This window comes from Lagenorhynchus albirostris, chromosome 8 (assembly GCF_949774975.1).
Source record: "Lagenorhynchus albirostris chromosome 8, mLagAlb1.1, whole genome shotgun sequence".
Classification (NCBI taxonomy): Eukaryota; Metazoa; Chordata; class Mammalia; order Artiodactyla; family Delphinidae; genus Lagenorhynchus; species Lagenorhynchus albirostris.
The window spans coordinates 63,866,479-63,890,315 of NC_083102.1; the positions used below are offsets into that span (position 1 = coordinate 63,866,479).

The 23,837-nt window shown below is 34.7% G+C and overlaps 1 protein-coding gene across 6 annotated transcripts in view; it reads left to right on the forward strand.

Moving 5' to 3' along the window:
- Positions 1-23,837, forward strand: part of PHF14 (PHD finger protein 14) — a 199,945-nt gene that overhangs the window by 130,134 nt on the left and 45,974 nt on the right. The gene's annotated exons all lie outside the window — the stretch shown is intronic.

Genomic DNA, 23,837 nt, shown 5'->3' on the forward strand with positions numbered 1-23,837 from the left:
TAAGGTTGTTTCGTAGTTTATCTCCAATAATAAACTATTGAAATCTTTTGAATATCAATCTTATAACCTTATATTGTGACGATTGACATTTTAAGATTATTATATGCTTTTTTAAAGTGTGTGAGTAAATAGCTGGACCCCTGATGCTTTGACTTATTTGACAGAAATATTAAATATATTCGAACTAAGACAATATGGTCACCTGTGGGTTAATCAAATTATTCTTCTTTAAATAGACAACAGAAGTTAACTGTCTGTTGTAATGTGGACCTCAAGCCATCTCTCCTAAATGCCACTTAAATGCATTTGTTTTTCCTAGAGTGAATTAAAATTGATACTGAATTCCTGTCTGATCATGGAATCAAAAATACTCTTTTTATCAGTTAAAACGATTTATTCCAGCTTACCACAGAAGCCATCTGTAAAGTTTATTTATTAAAAACTGCAGAAAAGCATTTGGCTATAGGAAAAAAAAAGCTATTTAAAGGGTTTTTTGTTTTTTTTTTTTTTTTTGCGGTACGCGGGCCTCTCACCGCTGCGGCCCCTCCCATTGCGGAGCACAGGCTCCGGACGCGCAGGCTCAGCGGCCATGGCTCACGGGCCCAGCCGCTCCGCGGCATGTGGGATCCTCCCAGACCGGGGCACGAACCCGTGTCCCCTGCATCGGCAGGCAGACTCTCAACCACTGCGCCACCAGAGAAGCCCTAAAGGGTTTTTTAAATAACCAAATTTATTAAAAATTTTACAAATCTGTATAATGATTATTAATATAGAATCTTATGCATTTTATTTAATAATCAAGCATTTTTGCTCAAGGTTTTAAACTATACAATACTGTAAATATGGAGCATTGTATTAACTGCAGAGTGCCTTTGTTAAGTTATATAGTAATTTTGTTAATGAACATTGAAAATGCAAGAGGACATTTCACATATGTTGGGAATATACAAAATGAATATTTTGTAAGTGCAGTAGGTGCATGCCAGTAGCCATTGAGATGTTCTTGTATTTTGCTTTTCCCTGTCTACCAGAGAATAAGATCTTTGGACTCAGAATGGAAATCCATTAGGAAGGCACATTGTTAGAAAAGTTGCATTGTACTCTGACTTGTGATTGAATGAATCCCAGATATAAACAGCCAAGACTTTTAAAATATCCAAATATGGTATCTAACTGACAAATGTCACAGCAGTTTATTGTAAGGATTACAGGAGTGAAATGGATTTGTATTTTTATTATATCAAGATGAATATTACATACTTCTTTTTCTAATGAAAAATTAAGCTTAATATAATAGTTAAGCTGAAAGTTAAGGAAAATTAATTCATTCCCTTGAATACTTGTGTTACATCAACTCTGTTTTGCTCACTTTGAAAACTTTATTCCTGACAAGTAAATTTCTGTTTACATTTTCTCTTGTAAGGTGTTTGCTAGTATTGGGTCCCAAGAAGAAAACATTGATAGATAATGTCATGCTTTATAATTCAGTAAATTGCTGCAGAAGCTTTTAAATTCAGAAAGCAGTATATTATTCATACCTGAGTCAAGAAAATTAGTATCATTTGGGGGCCTAAAAGAAATCCACAATAAAAGTTAATATATTTTGCTTGTCCTTCATTCTGCTCTATTTGCTTTGGTGGAATGGTATTTTTTAGGTAATACTAAGTATATATGCCATGTTCATTTATTTTAATAGTATGAAAAGCTAAGGTAGAAGTAGTTATTTCCAGGAGAAAGGAATCAGTTGCCAATAAACTTAGGTGGGGAAAAGTGAATATAAAATTGTTATAGCCATAAAATATATATCCAACCTTCTTTCTTTATGGTAGTCAGGATTAAGTCCAAGAAGTCTTAACTTTTATTATAAAAGTTTGACTCCCAAGTAATAAATTATTTATTTTGCTTAGAATTTTAGATTATATATGGTATGGGTGTGTAGTTGAAAATGTACTTGAAAATGCATTGCACTTTAAATATTATTTAACTGTTGACATTGTCTCCAAATTTTGCATACCAGGGGAAACTCTAAAATATTGCCATGTATACTCTGAGCAGCATAATGTATTGATATATGACTTTGTCTTTCAAGTAATGGATTTTTTTGCTGTGACCTTTATGAGAGCAAAAATCTTCTGTCGCTAATCCTGCCTATTGCTTTTAATTATAGAAAGTATAGACATTCCACAAAAGTCTAACAAGATTCATCATATCTCAATCCATATTAAGCTTTAGCTCATGAAAGATAAAATATACTATATTAAATTAATAATATACAATTAATGATAATAAATTAATGATATTTCATAACAATTTAGCTAACAGTAGAATGATATTTTAATTGAGATATAATTGACTTATTATGTTTCAGGTATACAACATAATGATTCAATATTTGTATATAGAATGACTTTTATTCTACCCAGACCTGCAAAGTATGGCATGATAAGACTTTCTCTGCATTATCAATCCTTCATAAACCTAGGTAGTCACTTTAGGTTTCATGAAAAATGACCAGCTACATGGATTCAGATATATACATTACATGTAACACACACAGAGACACAAATCTACACACATACAAACACATGCACAAAATATACTTTCTCCCATAGGCTATGCTTCAAAGATACTTGACTAAGGCAGCAGCTATCCAAGACAGTGTGCTATGTTTTTATTCAGTGGGGCTAGTTCATTGCTACTGATCACCATGCATTAGGTTTTTTTCTCTTGCTCTTTACTGTGTTGTGAAAATACTGTTACAAATGAATGCTATATGCCTGGAAAAGCAATGTATTTTATTCTTTCTCCTCCACCTCACCCATCTTTTATTTTTTCTTTCATCTTTACTTTCATCCATTCTCCTAAGCCAAATACCTGGAATCATCTTCAAGTCTTCTTCATCCTGTCCCAAATAGAAAATCACTTGCTGAGTCCTGTAAAAGTGTTCTTGCTTAAATATTTCTCCGGTTTACTCTTTGCTCCTTTTCTCCACTGTTAACTGCCTTGATTCAGTGCCTCACCTTTTCCTCATTCTACCAGTTCCTCCTATTTTAGAGGCTATCTAAATAAGTCTACCAGACTCTTCACTAGGTTCCTTCAAAATGAAGTGTTTGTACCTCAGGAGATAGACAAATGACTAATTAAATTAATTCTATATAGCATCCCATTTTAATTTCTGTGTCTGAGTGTGTTTTCTAATGTAACAGGTTACTGCTGTAGAATAGGTATATAACTTCACACATATATACTTATTAAGATATGTATTTAAAATGTTTTAGTATTGGGGTACATAAACAACAGTGTTTGGAGATCATAGTCCCACACTGCTACTAGAGTAATCTTCCTGAAAGTCTTTTTGACACACCACTGCTTTACATTTGTCAGTGTTTTCTCATCCTCCTACATATCCAGAATGTAACTGACAAAATCAGGAAATTAACATTGATACACTATTACCGTCTACTCCTCAGACCTCATTCAAGGTTTGCTATTTGTCCCAGTAACGTCCTTAATAGCAAAATGATCCAATACAGAATCATTCATTGCATTTAATTTTTATGTTTCTTCAGTCTTTAATCTGGAAAGTCCCTTAGTCTTTCCTTGACTGTCATTTCATTGCCACTTTTGAAGATTACAGGGCACTTATTTTGTAGAATGTCTTTTACTTTGCATTTTTATGATCTTCTCTTGTGGTTAGATTTATTTTATGCATCTCTGATAAAAATACCACAGATATGATGCAGTATGCATTCTATCAGGTGACACATGATTTCAATATGAACCATAAATGGTGATGTTAACTTTAATCACTTGACTGAGGAGTTCTCTGCAAGTCTTCTCCATTCTCTTCCCCTTTCTAATTAATAAGTAATTTGTAGGGAAGAACCTTGAGACTGTGTAAATATCCTATTCCTTATCAGACTTTCATTTTCTGTTTTCAGTGGTTTATATTGGTTATTATCATTATTTATTTTGATGTTTGAATTGTCTCAAATTTGGCTAATGAGAGCCACTTCAGGCTGGCTTCTGTGTTCTTTTCATATGGATCCCAGAAATATTTGAGTGCTTCCTTACTAAAGGTGTTCTAGGCTCAACTTGGTCTTTCCCTTCCCCTACTCCTGGAACCAGTGATTTCTCCAAGGAGCTCTGCTTTCCTTTTAGTGGAAAATGGTATTTAGAAACTAAGATCATGGTACTAGATGTGCTCATTGTTACTGGGATGTTGCTTCTCTTAGGTCTTCTCAGTAGACATAGCCAAGGACTAGATGTATGTATGTACATTCATAGACATACACATTTACTTTTCTTTGTCTTCATAGATATTGGAAACCATTCTGGTTTTTTCCCTTTTCATATTTATAACTCCCTCACTGAAAACTGGCTCCCATTATCCTTGATATATATTAGAAGATTAATCCCCTGACGTAAAACTAATCTCCTATCACCCTCCATTCCCCTGCTGCATGGACACCTTCTTTGCTTGCCATAACCTGAAGGCTTTTAGATTGAATTGTTCAGGAAGGAGGGGAGAGAGAGGGATTGAAGACAGACATTTTTATTTTTTACAAGCTTCTAAAATTATTTTAATGAGCAGTTAGGAATAAGAACCATTGTTTTATGTATTTTAAAAATTGTTCAGTTATTAAAAAGTTTTTAAGCTAAAAATGAATGTTTTTGCAATTTTAAAACAAATATGCACAAGGCGTATAACCCAAGGCAAATTTCAACAAACTGATACTTTAAAATTATGTTGTATACTTAAATATAAGATATAGACTTAATATTATTTTGTTTTAAATTTTTATTTTATTTTGGAGTAGAGTTGATAAACAATGTTGTGTTAGTTTCAGGTGTAGGGTAAAGTAATTTAGTTATTCATATACATGTATTTATTCTTTTAAAAATTCTTTGCCCATTTAGGTTATTAGAGTATTGAGCAGAGTTCCCTGTGCTATACAGTAGGTCCTTGTTGGTTGCCTATTTTAAATACAGCAGTGTGTACATGTCAATCCCAAAGTCCCTAACTATACCTTCCCCCAGTCCTTCCCCCCGGTAACCATAGTCCATTCTCTGAGTCTGTTTCTATTTTGTAAATAAGTTTGTATCATTTTTTTTTAGATTTTGCATATAAGTGATATCATATGATATTTGTCTTTCTCTGTCTGACTTACTTCACTTAATACGATAATCTCCAGGTCCATCCATGTTGCTGCAAATGGCATTATTTCATTCTTTTTAATGGCTTAGTAATATTCCATTGTGTATATGCACCACATCTTCTTTATCCATTCCTCTGTCAATGGACATTTAGGTTGCTTCCATTTCTTGGCTATCATAAATAGTGCAGCAATGAACATTGGGGTGCGTATATCTTTTTGAATTATAGTTTTGTCTGGATATATGCCCAGGAGTGAGATTTCTGGATCATATGGTAATTCTATTTTTAGCTTTCTGAGGAACCTCTGTACTGTTTTCCATAGAGGTTGTACCAATTTACATTCCCACCAACAGTGTAGGAGGGTTCCCTTTTCTCCACACCTACTCCAGCATTCGTTATTTGTAGACTTTTTTTAAATAAATGTATGTATTTATTTGTTTTTGGCTGCATTGGGTCTTCGTTTCTGTATGTGGGCTTTCTCTAGCTGTGGCAGGTGGGGGCTACTCTTCGTTGCAGTGAGCAGGCTTCTCATTGCAGTGGCTTCTCTTGTTGCGGAGCATGGGCTGTAGGCGTGCGGGCTTAAGTAGTTGTGGCTCATGGGCTCTAGAGTGCAGCCTCAGTAGTTGTGGCACATGGGCTTAGTTGCTCCGTGGCATGTGAGATCTTCCCAGACCAAGGCTTGAACCCATGTCCCCTGCATTGACAGGTGATTCTTAACCACTTTGCCACCAGGGAAGTCCCTGTTATTTGTAGACTTTTTAATGATGGCCATACTGACTGGTGTGTGGTGGTACCTCATTGTACTTTTGATGTGCATTTCTCTAATAATTAGTGATGTTGAGCATCTTTTCATGTGCCTAGTGGCCATGTGTATGTTTTCTTGGAGAACTGTCTATTTACATATTCTGCCTGTTATTTCGATTGGGTTGTTGTTTTTTTGATATTCAACTGCATGAACTATTTGTAAATTTTGGAGATTAATCCCTTGTCAGTCTCATTGTTTGCAAATATTTTCTCCCATTCTGTGGGTTTTGTTATTTTGTTTATGGTTTCCTTTGATGTGCAAAAGATTTGAGTTTGATTAGGTTCTATTTGTTTATTTTCATTTTTATTTCCCTTACTCTAGGAGAGACAGATCAAAAAAGATATTGCTGCGATTTATGTCAAAGAGTGTCTGCCTACATTATCCTCTAAGAGTTTTGTAGCATCTGGTCTTACATTTAGGTCTTTAATGCATTTGGAGTTTATTTTTGTGTATGGTATTAAAGAATATTATAATTTCATTTGTTTACATGTATCTCTTCAGTTTTCCCAGCACCACTTACTGAAAAGGCTGTTTTTTCTCCATTGTATAGTCTTGCCTCCTTTGTCTTAGATTAACTGACCATAGGTGCATGGGTTTACTTCTGGGCTTTCTATGCTGTTCCATTGATCTATATTTCTGCTTTTGTGCCAGTACCATACTGTTTTGATGACTGTAGCTTTGTAGTATAGTCTGCAGTCAGGTAGCCAGATTCCACTAGCTCCATTTTTCTTTCTGAAGATTGCCTTGTCTCTTTGGGGTCTTTTGTGTTTCCATACAAATTGTAAAAAATTTTTTGTTCTAGTTCTGTGAAAAATGCCATTGGTAATTTGATAGGGATTGCACGGAATCTGTAGATTGCCTTGGGTAGTATAGCCATTTTGGCAGTAATGATTCTTCCAATCCAAGAACACAGTATATCTTTCCATCTGTTTGTGTCATCTTTGATTTCTTTCATCAGTGTCTTATAGTTTTCAGAGTACAGAACTTTTGCTTCCTTTTGTAGGTTTCTTCCTAGGTATTTTATTCTTTTTGATGTGACTATAAATGGCATTGTTTCTTTAATTTCTTTCTGATCTTTTGTTGTTAGTGTATAGAAATGCAACAGATTTCTGTGTGTTAATTTTGTATCCTGCAACTGTACCAAATTCATTGATGAGCTCTAGTAGTTTTCTGGTAGCATCTTTATGATTTTCTATGTATAGTGTCATGTCATCTGCAAACAGTGACAGTTTTACTTCTTCTTTTCCAATTTGGATTCCCTTTATTTCTTTTTCTTCTCTGATTGCCATAGCTAGGACTTCCAAAACTATGTTGAATAAAAGTGGCAAGAGTGGAAATCCTTGTCTTGTTCCTGATCTTAGAGAAAATGCTTTCAGCTTTTCACGGTTGAGTATGATGTTAGCTGTAGTTTGTCATATATGGCCTTTATTACGTTGAGGTATGTTTCCTCTATGCCCACTTCCTGGAGAGTTTTTATCCTAAATCAGTGTTGAATTTTGTCAGATTTTTCTGCATTTATTGAGATGGTCATGTGGTTTTTATTCTTAAATTTGTTGATGTGGTATATCACACTGATTGATTTACAGACATTGACAAATCCTTGCATCCCTGGGATAAATCCCACTTGATTATGGTGTATGATCCTTTTAATGTATTGTTGGATTTGGTTTGCTGGTATTTTGTTGAGGATTTTTGCATCTACGTTCATCAGTGATATTGGCCTGTAATTTTCTTTGTGTGTGTGTGTGGTATCTTTTTCTGGTTTGGTATCACGGTGGTGGTGGCCTCATAGAATTAGTTTGGGAGTGTTCCTTCCTCTGAGACTTTTTGGTAGTTTGAGAAGCAAAGGCATTAACTCTTCTCTAAATGTTTGATAGAATTTGCCTGTAAAGCCATCTGGTCCTGGACTTTTGTTTGTTGGGAGGTTTTAATCCCAGTTTCAATTTCAGTACTTGTGATTGGTCTGTTCATATTTTCTATTTCTTCCTGGTTCAGTCTTGGGAGATTGTACCTTTCTAAGAATTTGTCCATTTTATTAGCATATAGTTGCTTGTAGTAGTCTTTTGTGATCCTGTATCTTTCTCTGTTGTCCGTTGTAACTTCTTATTTCTAATTTTATTGATCTGAGCCCTCTCCCTCTTTTTCTGTATTAATATAGGGCACAGTTCACTATTCTCTTTTTTCTAGGGTATACTTGATATAGAGCTCAACACCTTCTGTGTACTGAAACACCCCAAATGAAGATAACTTCTTTTGGCGTGGTTAAATGAACAGGTATTACTATAAATATTTCTTTTAAAAGGACATCATCCAAGTGATATATATTCACAGGTGCCACTGAGAATTTAAATACACATCATATACTTTACAGTGACTGTGCCAGTTATGATTCTAGCTTTTCGTCCCTGTTCACGTTCTGTTTTGTGAAAAGCCAAAAGGTGTACATGACAGGTCATTGTCTGAATACTACAAGATGAGCTATCTTAGCTTGAAGACCTCCATTTGGTTCACTCTTATTTGATCTTTCTAGTATAGTACTCTTTTTGAGTGGTAATAAGTTGACTTCATATGCATGAAGATCTCATTTAAATTCTTATGGAAGATTTTCTGGCACTACAAATGTATGACATACCAGCTCAGGCAAGTGTGGTACTTTTTGGTAATCATTTGTATTAGAAATCCCTGAGTAGGGAAGTCTGATTTTTTTTTAATTTTTGTTCTATTTTTCCAATTTTTTTTGCATTGAGCAACTAGAATTCTGTAACTGAAATGCTTGTGTCCAATGACATATATAAATACTTACTATCAAGCAAAATAGTCATTGAGAATTTTGCCTCTTTAAAAACTGAACAGAACAATCTCTCCAAGGAGTATCTTGCCACAATATTAAACAAGCACATTTAATTGAACCTGGTGATACTGGAAATTAAATGTCTGAGTTTTATGTATTATGAAGATTTATAAAAAATATAAAATTAAAATGAATTATCCTTTAAAGTTCTTTTAAATTTGAATCATATAACTGACCCATAAAAAAGGACTTTTTAATACTTTATTCATTTGACCTCTGGGATTTTATCTGGCATTAGGTTAGATTTTAAGTTTCTAAATTTAGCATAGTTGACAGATAAGTCATTTCCAGGTATAACTTATACCACTTAACTGTCTTAATTCAGTATTCTTCTAGGACTTGTGTGACATTAGAGGTTATAACAATATGTTTTATCAAGCTTTACTGAGTTTTTTGATTTGCCTTTTTACTGATACAGTTATGTAAAGTCTGGAGGAAAGTTGTTTATACAGTATCCTAAATTAGAATCCCATAGGAAAATCTTTGGTAGTTTGTAGACTTACGAAAAGTCTGAGAATTAAAACTATGGTGTGGTTGTCCTTGATGATGGCTATAGTTAAATATTTAAACTTTAGATTTCATCTTTGCTTTACACCACAGGTGTAAAGCCCAAACACTTCCAGGTGATCTTGTACCTTATCCTAGGCCAAGTCTGGCTGTTGCTGGTTACTCTAGCACTTTTCCTGGCAGGAAAAATTGTTTGTATAAATGTCTTTTAAGTCTTAATTTCTAATAGAGTGCTGAACTTTGAGACTAGTAACAGTGTTTTGTGAATTCAGTAAAAAGTAATAGCCATTAACAATTCTACTAACTATAGATGCTACTGTGCTTTAAAAAAAAAAACAAAGTGTTATTTGTATAAATTGAACGTTTATGTACTGAACTGAACTTTTTATTTGTCATTATTGCCTGCTCAAAAAAGTTGTTTACTTGATTGTCCTAGACATGTTTCTGAACCCTGTCTCTAGGTAATATTTTCGCCAAGTCGCAATTTTCAACAAAACATTGTTTATGGTTATTCTTTATAACAGAATTGGAATCTACACTGATCTGTTAGTTCTTTAACCTAGGGTAATTTTCATGGGGACTGTGCAATACACATTAAGCACACTGGTATACTGCAATAAGTCATGGTCAGGTATTCCTTAAGAATCTTTTCAAAAACAGGATTTCTTTCCTCCAGATAAAATTTGTTAGTGTTTATGATGTCCATTTTTATATATCTCAGAATATTTATAGAGAAAGAAAATGATTAGAACCTCTAAAATTATACAGATGTTTTCTGTATTAATATTTTGAAAAAAATGGAAAGACTACATCATCTTTTAAGTTACACTTTCTACAAACTGGGAAAACCAAGCCATTTTCTAATTCGGATGGCATGTGGGCTTGATGTGTTTGCATAGCGTGCTGTAAACCATGCTGTGGAATACCATATGATGAGAAACTGAATCATAACTGAGATAAATAATCAAAGTACCGTAGGGTGCCATATATAGGACTACCTTTTAGAGCTCACTAACTTCATACTATCCTTTGGTTTAAAAAGTTTATCTTTTTATTTTTATTTTGGAGAAAAAGTTACCTACTAAAAATCTGATGGCTAAGCTGAAGGATATTTCATTACAGCTTTTAAAAAGTTAATAAGAATATTTTTACCTTATTAACCCAACATTTGACATACTAATTTGGGGTTATATAATATACCAAGAAGGAATGTAGGATATATTATTTATGTAAACATATTATTTTTAGTATTCATATGTAATGTGAGTGTGAGAGACATTGTTCATTGCAGAGATGGTCTTAGTTGAATTAAGTGAGCCCATTCCCAGAGTTGTGAAAGTAACACCTGAATGATAGGAATGACTTAAATCCTAGCTTCAAAAAACAGAGTGAGAGTTCATGTATTCTAGATGTAGATACAGTTAGATAGTTACTTCTAATTTTAACATTTAGTTTTACTATTTCATCATTTTGTAGAATTACTTATCTCTTAAAAAATTGTCTTTCTGACCTATGTATTGTGGTTTAAGAGTACCCTTTTGCTAAAACTTAGTCGTCTTTAAATCTAAGCTAAGAAAATTAGAAGTATGAACTCAGTTAATGAAATTGAGTTCGGAAATCAAATATATTTAAGCATTCTAGTCTTGATTTTCTGATAGAATCTTATCAAGGTTAATAAGAAACTACAGATTAGGAGTTAGTGTGTTATGCTATGTTACATTTTAAGACACTCATTTTTTGACATCTCTCAAATTAGGATGTGTATCTATAAGTGGTTTATTTCTTTGTGATAATATTTCTTGTTTCCATAAAAATTTGCCATTAAATTTATGGAGTTATAATCTGAGGCATTGTTGAGTAAGAATATTGAGTAATTTAAAATGCACAGAAAGTCAAAGTATGCAGTGTGATGCAGAGGAAAGAGCTTTATGAGCTTTGAAAAAGAAGCAAACTGAGTTCAGATATTAACCATTTACAATGTTTGTGACTTTCAGCAAGTTGCTTCACTTCAGTGAGTTTCAGGTTGCTCATTTGTGAAAGGTTTAATGGCAATATTTAGAATAATAGAGGCACTCAGTAAATGACACATCTTCTTATTCTTAAAAATAAACAATCATTGGGCTTCCCTGGTGGCGCAGTGGTTAAGAATCTGCCTGCCAATGCAGGGGACACGGGTTCAAGCCCTGGCCTGGGAAGATCCCACGTGCGGCGGCAGAGCAACTAAGCCAGTGAGCCACAGCTACTGAAGCCTGCACGCCTAGAGCCCGTACTCTGCAACAAGAGTTGCCATGACAATGAGAAGCCCGCACAGTGCAACAAAGAGTAGCCCCCATTCACCGCAACTAGAGAAAGCCCACGCGCAACAACGAAGACACAACACAGACAAAAAAAATTTAAAAATTCATAAATAAAGTAAAAAAATAAATAAGCAATAATTTTAGCCACAGAGAGGAGAGTTCAAAATCAGTGATAATGTTCTGATTTTTCAAATGTAAAAAATGTTTTTTAAAAGGAATCTGAAGAACAGTTTTCTGTGTTTTATTTTTTATCTTCACACATACCAAGTGAAAATCTTTCTTGTCTCTTTCAGAGTTTCACACCAAATAGAGTAAGGTCATGTCTAACTTTTTCATTCACGAAAAGGTCCATTTGTTTTAATTTCTTGCTAGAGCTTAAGAGGCATTGAAAGCTATTTTTATATTTAATCTATTTTTAAACTAAGGCACTTGTAGCTCTCCAAACTTTTTAAATTATATACTATTCTATAAGGTGTCTCTTCTAAATTTATTGTATAACATTAGCAAATAGTTGGTATTTTTTATATTGATGGCAATGACTGTTTCACATTAAATATAGAATTATGGTGCTCTGTGAATCGCACTCATCATATACTAACGTGTTTATTTTGTAAGTAGAAGGAATGATATTTAGAAAGTAAAGGTTTACTATTATATTTAAACCACTGACTCTACCAAGTATTGACTAATAGGAAAAGACATAACTGATACAGGCAAAAGTTCCCTTGTAGGGAAGGAAACTTGTTTTTAACTGCAGACATTATTTTAATAGGTGAAGAAATATCAAAGAAATTTCCCATAGACAGGAGAGGTATTATTTCTGTGTCAAGGTCATGAAAGCTATAAACTTGAAACTGAAATGAAAATAAAAAGTTAATAAAATTTAAAAGTAGTGAACCACGAAAGACAGCTTTGAGATAACTTATGAATTCACTTTGTCAACGTGTATACAGTTTTTGATAACAGAAGATTCATCAAGCCTAACAAATAGCTTTTAGAGAATAGGCATATATATAAGCAACACATCCTTTTATTGTATAAATGTTTGAATACTTTTAAGGATGGAAATGTGGGAAGTTACGGGCTAGCACTTTTACATTCCTGTGGAATCTGGAAATTAAGGTAATTTGCTCTTAGGGCATACTGTGTAAATACATTTAGAATGCCATAAAGTGATTATGTGCCTTCAGTATGTCTTACAAGCATTTGTGCCAAGAGAAATCCTCATTCTTAAGTAAGTAAGGAAATTTGTACTCATTCTCAGGTGCTACTAATGTCTTTCTTTTAAAAATGTAGAATCTCAATATGTGCTTTATATGTAAGAGTTAAAGGGCAGTGATTTATACATGTAAATTCTTTAGAACCCTATCTTTACACCCCATACCTCTCTCTCTCTGCCACCTGCTCCCTTGATTCCCAGTGGAAGAAACCATTAATAATGTACTTCCTTAATCATAGCATATATATTTCTCTATTTGTTTGTTACTTTAAAAGTGGAATATCCCTTTCTGGGAATATCAAATATGCTGTTCTTAACATATTTTCTGCTGGTAAAATGCTAAGTAAGGCAGATTATAAGACTGTGGTTCACACTATCCTCCCACTGCCCCATAGCCCCATCTTAGTCCAGTCCTGTTCTATATTAGCTTCAGTTCTTATTTTGACAGGACCGTATGAACTACCTGTAACTAACTTTAATTAGTTAGGTTAGGTGAACACCACTTTATTTCTCCTTGTGCTTTATTTATCAAAAAATTTTTTTTGATCTTCTGATTTACATCATAGTTTGAGATTTTCATCACTTGTCAATCTACGTAGCCCAGATTTCTGTGATTTCTCCTCAAAGTATAGTCTACAAACCACCTGCACTAGGATCGTCCAGAGTAGTTCTGTTAAGTAGGCAGCTTGGAAGGCCCATGAAGATCTGCTAAATCAGTATCTCTGGAATGGTACCCAGGAATCAGCATTATTATAAGCACCACAGGTGACAATTATGCTTATTAACATTAAAGAACCACTTCTGTGACCCTCATCTCTGTTAAATTCCTTACATATAGTTTTGTCTCTAACTGAAGTATTCACTTATTGTAACTACAGAATATCATTCACTCTCAGACTTTACTCTTCTCTAATAGGACTTTCTTTCAACCCCATAGGCAGGTTCAAGATAGGTTGATGACATCTGATTCAGGTTCAGTACCGTAGCATTTCTGGATTGCTGATATCCTATATTCCCTTTCTTCTTTCCAAGTTCTGGAATTGCCCAGCAACAGCTCAAGGATCTTCTCTGAGCTATAGATTCAGTTTGTCCCCATCAATCTTCTTCAGTTACTCAGCTTCATCTTTTTTCTACTTCTGTGTGGCTGTTGATACTGTTGGTAACATCTTCCTTCTTATAAACTCCTTCCTTGCCTTCATTGAACCTGTTCTCTTCCTGGTTTTCTCCCTTCTTGGCAGACCTTTTTTTTTTGGTCTTTTTGATAAGCTTCTTTGGCCTGTTTTCAGTCTCTTCTCACTCTGCAGGTGACAGCACCCGTACCTGCTCACTACCCTACCAGTTTTGCTACAGGAAAACCTGGGACTTAAGATTAAATGATCCATCTACTTTCTCTGAGTTCATGTTCATCAAGAGAGAGACTTTCTGCCTTTTAAAATATTATCCTTTAGTCTAATAATTAAGACATAATGTAGTGATAAATTTACTAATAAGTTTTAGTTGGCCATTTCCACTGTCTATTAGTCTCCTTTTATTATAAAGCTTAAATAGTATTTGCTTAACTAGGAAAATACATTACAACATGATCTCCAAGGGAGATATTAGTGTGGAGATATGATTAAATTGATATAACTGAGGTGTCAGACTCTATTTGAGTTTTGTTTAAAGCTAGAGAGTAATAATTCAGAATAGCAAATTTTTAGTGTAATAAAACTAATATCCTTTATATAAAATATTGCTTTAAAAAATGCTTCTTACTCTTTTTTTCTCCTTTTTTCTTTCCTCTGACTCTACCTTTCTGGAGAAATTTGAAGTCAGAAAAAAATTACGTGTGTGTTTTTTTAATTTCTTAGAAATGGAATACATGGTTATTGTAGAATATTTGGAAAATTTTAAAAAGATAAAAACATTTAAGGGCTTCCCTGGTGGTGCAGTGGTTGGGGGTCCGCCTGCCGATGCAGGGGACGCGGGTTCGTGCCCCGGTCTGGGAGGATCCCACATGCCGCGGAGCGGCTGGGCCCGTGAGCCATGGCCGCTGGGCCTGTGTGTCCAGAGCCTGTGCTCCGCGGCGGGAGAGGCTGCAGCAGTGAGAGGCCTGCGTACTGCAAAAACAAAAAAATTTAAAATTACCTGCAATTATAGCACCTAAATGTATTTGTATTTCTGCTCATATTTTAGTGGTATATTCTATCTCAACCTCCTCTCTAAAAATGGCAATTATATTATACATTCTGTTACATACTTTTTTTCATATAATTGCATTATATGACAGTTTTCTATAGTGTTAAATACTCTTTTCTAATGAGATTTTTTAAGTACTATACAATATTCTTTTGCTCAGATATACTCTCAGTGTAATTTCTGGGTCAAAAAAATGAACATTTTAAAAATAAGAAAGTACCCTACTGATCTCAGTTGGCCTTGGCGTGCAGCAGCGGCTTGAAGCAGGATTTTCGTTCCCAGACAGAGATTGAAGTCAAGCCACAGCAGTGAGAGCGCTGAATCCTAGCCACTAGACCAGTGGCCAGGGACCAGGCCCTGGCGCATCAGCTGTGTAGAAATGAATTTCCACATAGAGTTGGAAAGTAGTGAAGCGAGTAAAGTGTTTATTAGGAGGAAAAAGGGTACCTGTGGATAGACACATGGGTGGGCTCAGAGGGAGTGAGTTGCACCCTCATGGTAGTTTGAATCACTTTTATGGGGCATTTCTTCTGGGTTTCCTTTGGCCAGTCATCTTGATTTGCCTGGTTCTGAGTCCGTATTTGGTATATGTCAGGAACCTCCCATGTGTGCATGCGCATCTCTTAGCCAAGATGGATTCCAGTGAAGAGGTCTGTGGGTAACCTGACATCACTTACTATGAGGTGACGCCCCCTTTAGACCTTTGAGGAGCCTTTCTGTGCATGAATAGTTGGGAAGGTCTCCTTGACTTCAAGAATGAGGAATATGTGGTCTTTTATCTGTTATCTGGGCAGGGCTCAGCTCTTCTCTCGCTCCTGCTGTTTTGGAGTATCTGTCCACAGGGGAGAAACTCCAGCTGTTCAGACTGGGGCCCATCTGTCTCCTGCCTCACTACTAGTAATAATATTAGTAGTTAACATTTGTTGAGTACCTCTATGTGCCTAGCATTATCTAAGCACTTAAAATGTATACTCATTTAATCCTCACCATAGTCTTTATGTTAGTTACTGTTTTTCATCTCTTCTCTGTGGATTAAAAAAAATGAGGTTCAAAGAAGTTCAACATTACACAGCTAGTAAGTGGTACAACAGTGATTCAAACCCATATCTGCCTGATTCAAGAGCCTGTATTTTAGAAACTTTTCATATATTGAAATAGGAATTCTCTATTCCTTGTTGCAAGAGCTTCTCAAATTAGATTTTGTCCTGAAGCCATTTTAGATTTTCATCATGTAGAAACTCAGATAATTTTTCTATTATAAATAAACACTACTAGTAATAGGAAAAAGAAAAATACTTTTATTGTTAAGTGCGATCTATTTTGGTCTTTTTAATGAATAGGAGACTAAATCCTGGAGGTAATTCTTAAATGAATCGATTAAGGATGGTACTACTGTAAGGTATTAAAAGATAGACTATAACTCCTCAAGGCCCTTTCTTTATAAAATTCAGTGAAGTATGTGTCTTTGCTTAGGGAGCTGCTGCTTGACAACATAGATGATTTATGTGGACCCAGCAGAATCTAATCTGTTGCACTTGGAGGGAGGTGAGGGAAAGGGATCTAGAAGTGAATTTTTTTTTTAAATTAGGTATTAAGCATTGTATTTTAGCTGAGTCAAATATTACCGTCTAATGTTTGTCATGAGTTGTGAAGCTTTGAAAACCTGTACTGTAAAAAGAAACTAAAACCAACCATATTCAACCTCTTTGCAAAGATAGTTTAAGAATATTCTGATTTGTGCAGTGTTAGCCATTTTATGTATAAACGGGAAGATTTTGTATATTTTTTTTCAGTATTAGCATTATTTTGCAGTAAAAAATCCTCTTATTCAAAAATAATACCTTGTCTGTCAATGGATCAAATACTAATTATCATGCAGTTTTAGATTCATTTGGGTTAGTTCTTTTCATACCAAAGAGTATGAAATTATTTCCTCACCTATAAAAAAGTTAAAAAATGTTTCCCTCCTCCTTGACAGATAAAGATCCATATATGTAACTGTTTTTATTCCACCGTATTTCCACCTGTGACCTAGCTCAGCCATCTACGTTCTTTTGTGATTTCAGACTTCTACAAACTATTTTAGCTAGATTTAATATATTGTTCTCTTTTTTCCTCTGGACCATATCCATATGCTAAATTTGAACTCTGGTCACCTAAGATGCAACCTATTTTAATGTTTTCTCTGAAGGTTTCTTAAAGGTTTATGTTGTAGTGTTATATCGTCATTGAAGTTAAGTTGGTTTTTTGTTAAATGTACCTTCAGTAATGGCTACAAATGATTATCTGCTTCGCTGGTGTGAAAACTCTTTAAAGTATGCTTATAGAGGTTAAATTTTTTAAGAATCACTTTGAAAACTTCGAACTTCATCAAAGCATTTTATCAGTTCACTTTTGTGTTCCTGAGGGACTGGACTATTTTCTCAGCTTCTAAAGACAGATGGTATTCTGTAAATTCTGTTTCTAAAATCAGTTTTTTAAATGTAGATTAGCAGATATTTGTGAACCAGATCCAAAGTATAGATATATAGTCTAAAGCAAGTCATGAACATGGGATGTTTCAGCATTATTTTCTTATTTTAATGCAGTGGTTTCAACATACACACACCAACAAAAAATCATTAATAACTCAATTCAAACTTTATTCCAGCATCCAGTCATTAGTTTAGTTATCATTAATCAATTTTTCCCCACTTCATGTCATCTTAGGATTGTGAATGAAGTAAATATTTTTAGAAAACTTCCTTTTTTCATTTAAAGAAAGCAAAGTGGTATATAATTTAGACATTTTCCTACCCTTTCCCTGTGACATTTAATGACAATGTGGAAGCTTTAACCTGTTTACAGCATAAATACTATATTAAGTACCATCTTATCCTCCATTTCTTTTTGAGTGCTTCTTTTTGAGTTCTACTGCTCATGAATCTAATTTTTTCTGTGAGGTAAACTTTCTTCATGATTTAGCTGTTCCCAAATCCCCAAATTTTCTCCTTTCCTACTCTTTCTCCCCTCCTCATTTTTCCCAGACTTAATGAAAACAGCATTTGGAAACATGACATTCTGTATATTTATCAAGTGTATTTGTGTTCCTTCATCAGTAAAAAGCTTCCCTAAGATAGGAACCTTCCTAATAGGGCCAAATACAATTAGTTGCCTTTTTTTAAAACTCACCATGGCAATTTGAGGGGAAAAAAAAAATCCTGTAGTCTGAAACCTACACCTTTAAACAAAATTAATTTAAATAAAAGGAGACAATAGAAATGGTCTTATCTGTTCTCTATATTAAATGCTTTAAGGACTATCCAAATTACTGTTTTTTTAATAAGCTTTATTTATTTATTTATTTGACTGTGCTGGGTCTTAGTTGCACACGGACACAGATCCTTAGTTGTGGCACGCAAGATCCTTAGTCGCGGCACACGGGATCTTTTAGTTGTGGCATGCGGGCTCTTAATTGTGGAAGAGACCACATGCCAGATCTACTTCCCTGACCAGGGATCTAACCTGGGCCCCCTGCATTGGGAGCATGGAGTCTTAACCGCTGGACCACCAGGGAAGTCCCAGACTACTATTTTAAAAAGACTGATTTTCCTTTTTTATTCCGATCTAAGTAAATTTTTTTCCTGAATTCAAGACAAGATGCACATAGAAAGCAACTTAATTCTTTCATCCCTGTGCCTTTAAACAAGCTCTGATAGATTTTCTTTTTTCGAGTGACTCATGGGTTTTCCAGTCTTCTGAGGTATTAATAGTCTTCTTTTTCAATATCAAAAATCTAGTCCAATTTAATATCAAGGTTTCAGTCTCTCAACCAGTTTAAAGCTTCTCCTCTCACCACCTCAGATCTGCTTCAAACTGAGAAATCTATAGTTTGGAAGGGGCGCATACTGGAGTTTGACTCTTGTCCCTGCTTCCTTCTGTGGGTTTTTAGTGATTTCTCATTGCTAGGGCTTTCCTACCTGCTGTTCCCTTGAAGTGAGAGATGTGTTCTATTGTGGGTTACCTGTAACTCATTTTCTGAACGTAAGTCCCTTTTGGCTCCTCTCTGATTGGCATCACCCCACTCCCACTAGGCTGTCCTCTTTGGCCCAGATCCCTTTCTAGACAATAGAGTCTTGCTCTCTTTCACGTGTCTTTCTCATTGGTCTTAAGGTAAGCACATGCAACCCCTTGCCCTGTAAGCTTAGAAGTGCAATCATTCCCCCTGCATCTTTGCTGCTCAACTATATAGATGCATCACCAGCTCAACTCTATGTCCCTCAAAACTCCTAGAGGACAAGTTCTCTGAGTACTCTTCAGAAGCCTCTCCAACCAGTCTCAGTGTCCCTGAAACTTCTAGGGGACAAAAACTTTGAATACTTTTCAGAAAGACTCTCTTATATAGGGACTTCCTCTATAGTACCTCTGTTAAAGAAATCCTCTCCAATCTCACCTTTCCTCATTCTTCAGGCTTCTTTCTCCTTTGATGAATTACCAGACCAATCTTTGTGTGTGTGAGGCTTTGAAGAAAATATTTTCTGAAGTATTTTATCATTGTATATCTTTTAAAAATGAAATTTTAGACTGTTTATGAGAGGTAAATGTCACCTACCCAAATAGTCCTTTACTGTGAAAATGTCATATACCCAATCATCGTGACTCAGATCATCATCTTTTTTCTTAGTTCTTCCACTTTTTCAGATACTTTCCACTATTTCCTCAAGATGCCAGGACATCATCTTTCTGATTTTACCTCCCTCCCCCTTTTTAAGCTATTATTTGGCATTTTAATGGATACTTTTCAAAAACATTAGAGCCCTCTATTATAATTCCTCAACTTTCTCTGGATCCACTGTGTTGTTTCATCTCAATTTTTTTTTCCTTCTGACTAGAAATAACTGGAGGAATTCATGGACTTAGGTTCACTACAAATTTTATGGCTCCTAAGTTAAACCAAGCCTCATTGCTGTCTTTTATGAGCTCTTGGATCAGATTTCTTAGAGCAGTTACTTCAGATTTTTGCCACATACCTCAAGTCTCAGTTGTATTTACAGCACCCTCGTTTTTTCTAGATGACTGTCTTCACTGAGAAAAAAGGGGCCATACCCTTATCTTATCTCCTCCCAACCTTAGAAATAGTCCTTGTTACTTTTCCTACTTCAACCTTTGTTACTTTCAAAATACCTCCATCTCGTTTCTTTCCTCAGAAGAAAAAAAGAAAATGTCACTTACTTTTGTTCTTTATCTCCAAAATCTTTCTCTTCAGAATCTAAGTTTCTATTCTCATTAAGCCCTCCTACAGAGTTTTCCAAATCAGCCTTTTTGCAAGGTCACTTTTTGCATGTCCTTCCAGGTTAGAAAACTCAAAGAAGGAGCTCTTCATTGTCCACTACTGTAAGACAGACATCACAGTTTTATCCCTGACTTTCAAGGCCATCTATAATCTGGACCCATGCTAATATTCCAGACAGGTCTTCCTCTGTCTCTCTCTCTCCCTGCTTCCCTCCTTCCTTTCCTCTCCCTTTTACAGATATCATCAGGGTGTCATGCTTGTTTGTTTGTTTAATTGAATGTTCAGCTTAAAACCTAGTTTTCCCAGCAATCCGTAGGACTACACTAAAATTCTTTTGCATTTTGCTAGACTGTTCATTTGACATTTGGTAGATGTTTCTTTGTATTGTTATTCATCTTTTTATGTCTAGGCTCTTTTTACCAACTGCAAACTCTTATGGCAGAAGAATATTTTTCATAATTCCTTGAAGACAAGGAACCTGAATGTTGCACGTAATTTTTTTCCGAGATAGATTTAAAATTGCTCCTGGTAGTTCTTCACTGCTAGCCTGTTTCCTATTTGTTGTGATTGAAATTATTTTTTAAACTTTCATTTCGCTGAATGGCAGTAGAAGTGGTACAGCTTCTAGTTTTTGCCTTAGATGCCCAAGGCTGTTTGGTGAACAACAGATGGATGTCTGAAACATAAATTTCTGCCAGCCATGACCCAAATATGCAGAAAAGACCTACAATAAGAGACATAAGAGAATATCTATTCAGCAAGTTTAAAATAATATCCTTTCTTAGAATTGTTTCTGTCTAGATCAGTCAGAATTTCTGACTGTACCTACCAAAACTACCTATTGATTATAGTAAATTTCCTTGGAATAGAGATATAGTTTTAAATTAAAAGGAAACTGTCTCCTCCAGAATGAAGAACACTGGGGTTGTCTAAGAGTTCAAAACTAATCTGAAAGAAAATGTCTATTTCATATTTTGTACACAACATTTGATAAGAAACATAATATTTGATAAGAAACAGTAACTTTTATTTATACAGATATTTTCTTTGTCTTGATGGACCTACCAATATAATCTGCAATAGGAACCTCATTTTACTGAAAGAAATCTGTGTAGTATTCAAAAGGTATGCCACATACTCTGCTAGGTGCTTGAGATGTACTAAAATAATTAGACATGAATCTGACCCTTAAAAAATTATGTTCTATAGGATAGATAAGGCATGTATGGATATAATTATAGGATTTAAAGTATTAATACAAGATTTAAAGTGTTAAATGCCATTAGAAGGTACAGGTAAACTACTGGGAATTAGAAGGCTAGAAACATTGCTTTCAGATCCAAGAATCAAAAAGATTGTGGATAATGTGACATCTGAATGGAATTATGAAAATTAGGTTGGATTTGATAGGAATGTAAGTCAGGATAGGCTAGGTTAAGCAGCACACACAAAAAAATCCCAGATTTTCTGTGAACTAACACAAGTTGATTTCTCACACAAGTAACATGTCAATACAGGTTGACAGAGCAACTCTGTACATCATAGTCACTTGAGGACCAAAGCTGATGGCAGTTTTATTTCAACATCTGTGGTCCAAGGCACTGTAGCAGGAAATACGGCAAATTATATAATGGCTTCTAAAATCATATCTGGAAATTGACACATTTAACTCCATACAAATTATATAGTTATACCTAATGTTAAGAGGCCAGGAAAGTATAATGCTACCATGTGCTACCGTATTTCAAAGGCCTTTCCAGTGTTTGAAGCAGCATAGGGGGAATCCTTGGAGAGAAGGAGTGTGTGTACAATTTGTATTGGGGAAATGGCATAATAATTTGAAAAGCAGTAATTATACTAATAATAAATGCTAAGATGTTTAATTTTTTTCTTTCTGTTTTTTTTAATAGACTTTTTTGGAGCAGTTTTAGGTTTACAGAAAAATTGAGTGGAAAGTACAGAGTTCCCCATATGCCCCCTCATTCCTGCGCCCACCCCTGTAATGTATGAAGCTGTAGTAATAGTTTTCCCTGTTATTAACATCTTGCGTTAGTGTGGTACATTTGTTACAATTAATGAGACAATTAATACATTATTACTAACTAATGTCCACAGTTTACATTAGGATTCACTCTTTATGTTGTATATTCTGTGGGTTTTGAAAAATGTGTGACAGCATATATATACCATTACAGTATCATAGAGGATAGTTTCACTGCCTAAAAATCCCTCGTGTTCCACCTATTTGCCCCTCCTTCCCTCCCCCCTAAACTCCTGGCAGTCACAGATCTTTTCACTGTCTCCATACTTTTGCCTTTTCCAGAATGTCATATAGTTGGAATTACATAGTACATAGACTTTTCACATTGGCTTCTTTTACTTAGTAATACACATTTTTCTCCATGTTTTTTCATGGCTTGATAGCTCATTTCTTTCTTTATTTCATTTTTTTTTCCCTTTACGTTTTAGGTTCACAGCAAAATTGAGTGGACCATACAGAGAGTTTCCATGTATCACCTGTTCCCACAGATGCACAGCCAACCTCCCCCACTTGTGACATCCCGCACCTCAGTGTTAACATTTGTTACCATTGAGGAACCTCCACTATATATGTGCCACATCTTCTTTATCCCTTCATCCATTGATAGACATTTAGGTTGCTTTTGTTTCAGAAGTTTTTAATTTTAATGAAGTTCAACTTAATTTTTTTTCTCTCATGGGTGGTTCTTTTGTTATATCTAAAAAGTCATGGTCAAATCCATGGTCAGCTAGATCTTCTCTTGTTTCTTCTAGGAACTTTATATAGTTTTGCATTTTACATTTAGGTTTCTGAACCATTTTGAGTTAATTTTTGTGAAAAGTATAAGATCAGTATGTAGACTCTTTTTTTTTTTCTTTTTTTCACATGGATGTCCAAGTGTACTAATGCCAATTTTTCTTTTTTTTTCTTAACATCTTTATTGGAGTATAATTGCTTTACAGTGGTGTGTTAGTTTCTGCTGTATAACAAAGTGAATCAGCTATACATATACATACAATTTTTAATATTCAAAAGTCAATTACTTTTTTATATCCAGCAATGAACAATTGGAATTTGAAATTAAAAACACAATACCAATTTCCTTAGCACCAAAAAAAAAAATCATATACTTATATATGTCTAACAAAATATGTACAAGATCCATATGAGGAAAACTACAAAGAAATAAATCAATGTCAAATGGGGAAAGAAATCAAAATCAAATGGAGAAATATTCCATGTACATAGATAGAAAGACTTTACTTGATACTCTCAAGATGACAGTTCTTCCCAACTTCAACGATAGATTCAGTGCAAACCCAGTCAGATTCCTAGCAAGTTATTTTGTTGATATTGACAAACAGATCTAAAGTTTATATGGAAAGATGTAAGTCCTTGAATAGCTAAGACAGTATTGAAGGAGAAGAACAAAGTTGGAGGACTGAAACTATCTGATTTCAAGACTTACTATAAAGCTACAGTAACCAAGGCAGTGTGGTATAGGCAAAAGAACAGACATAGATCAGTGGA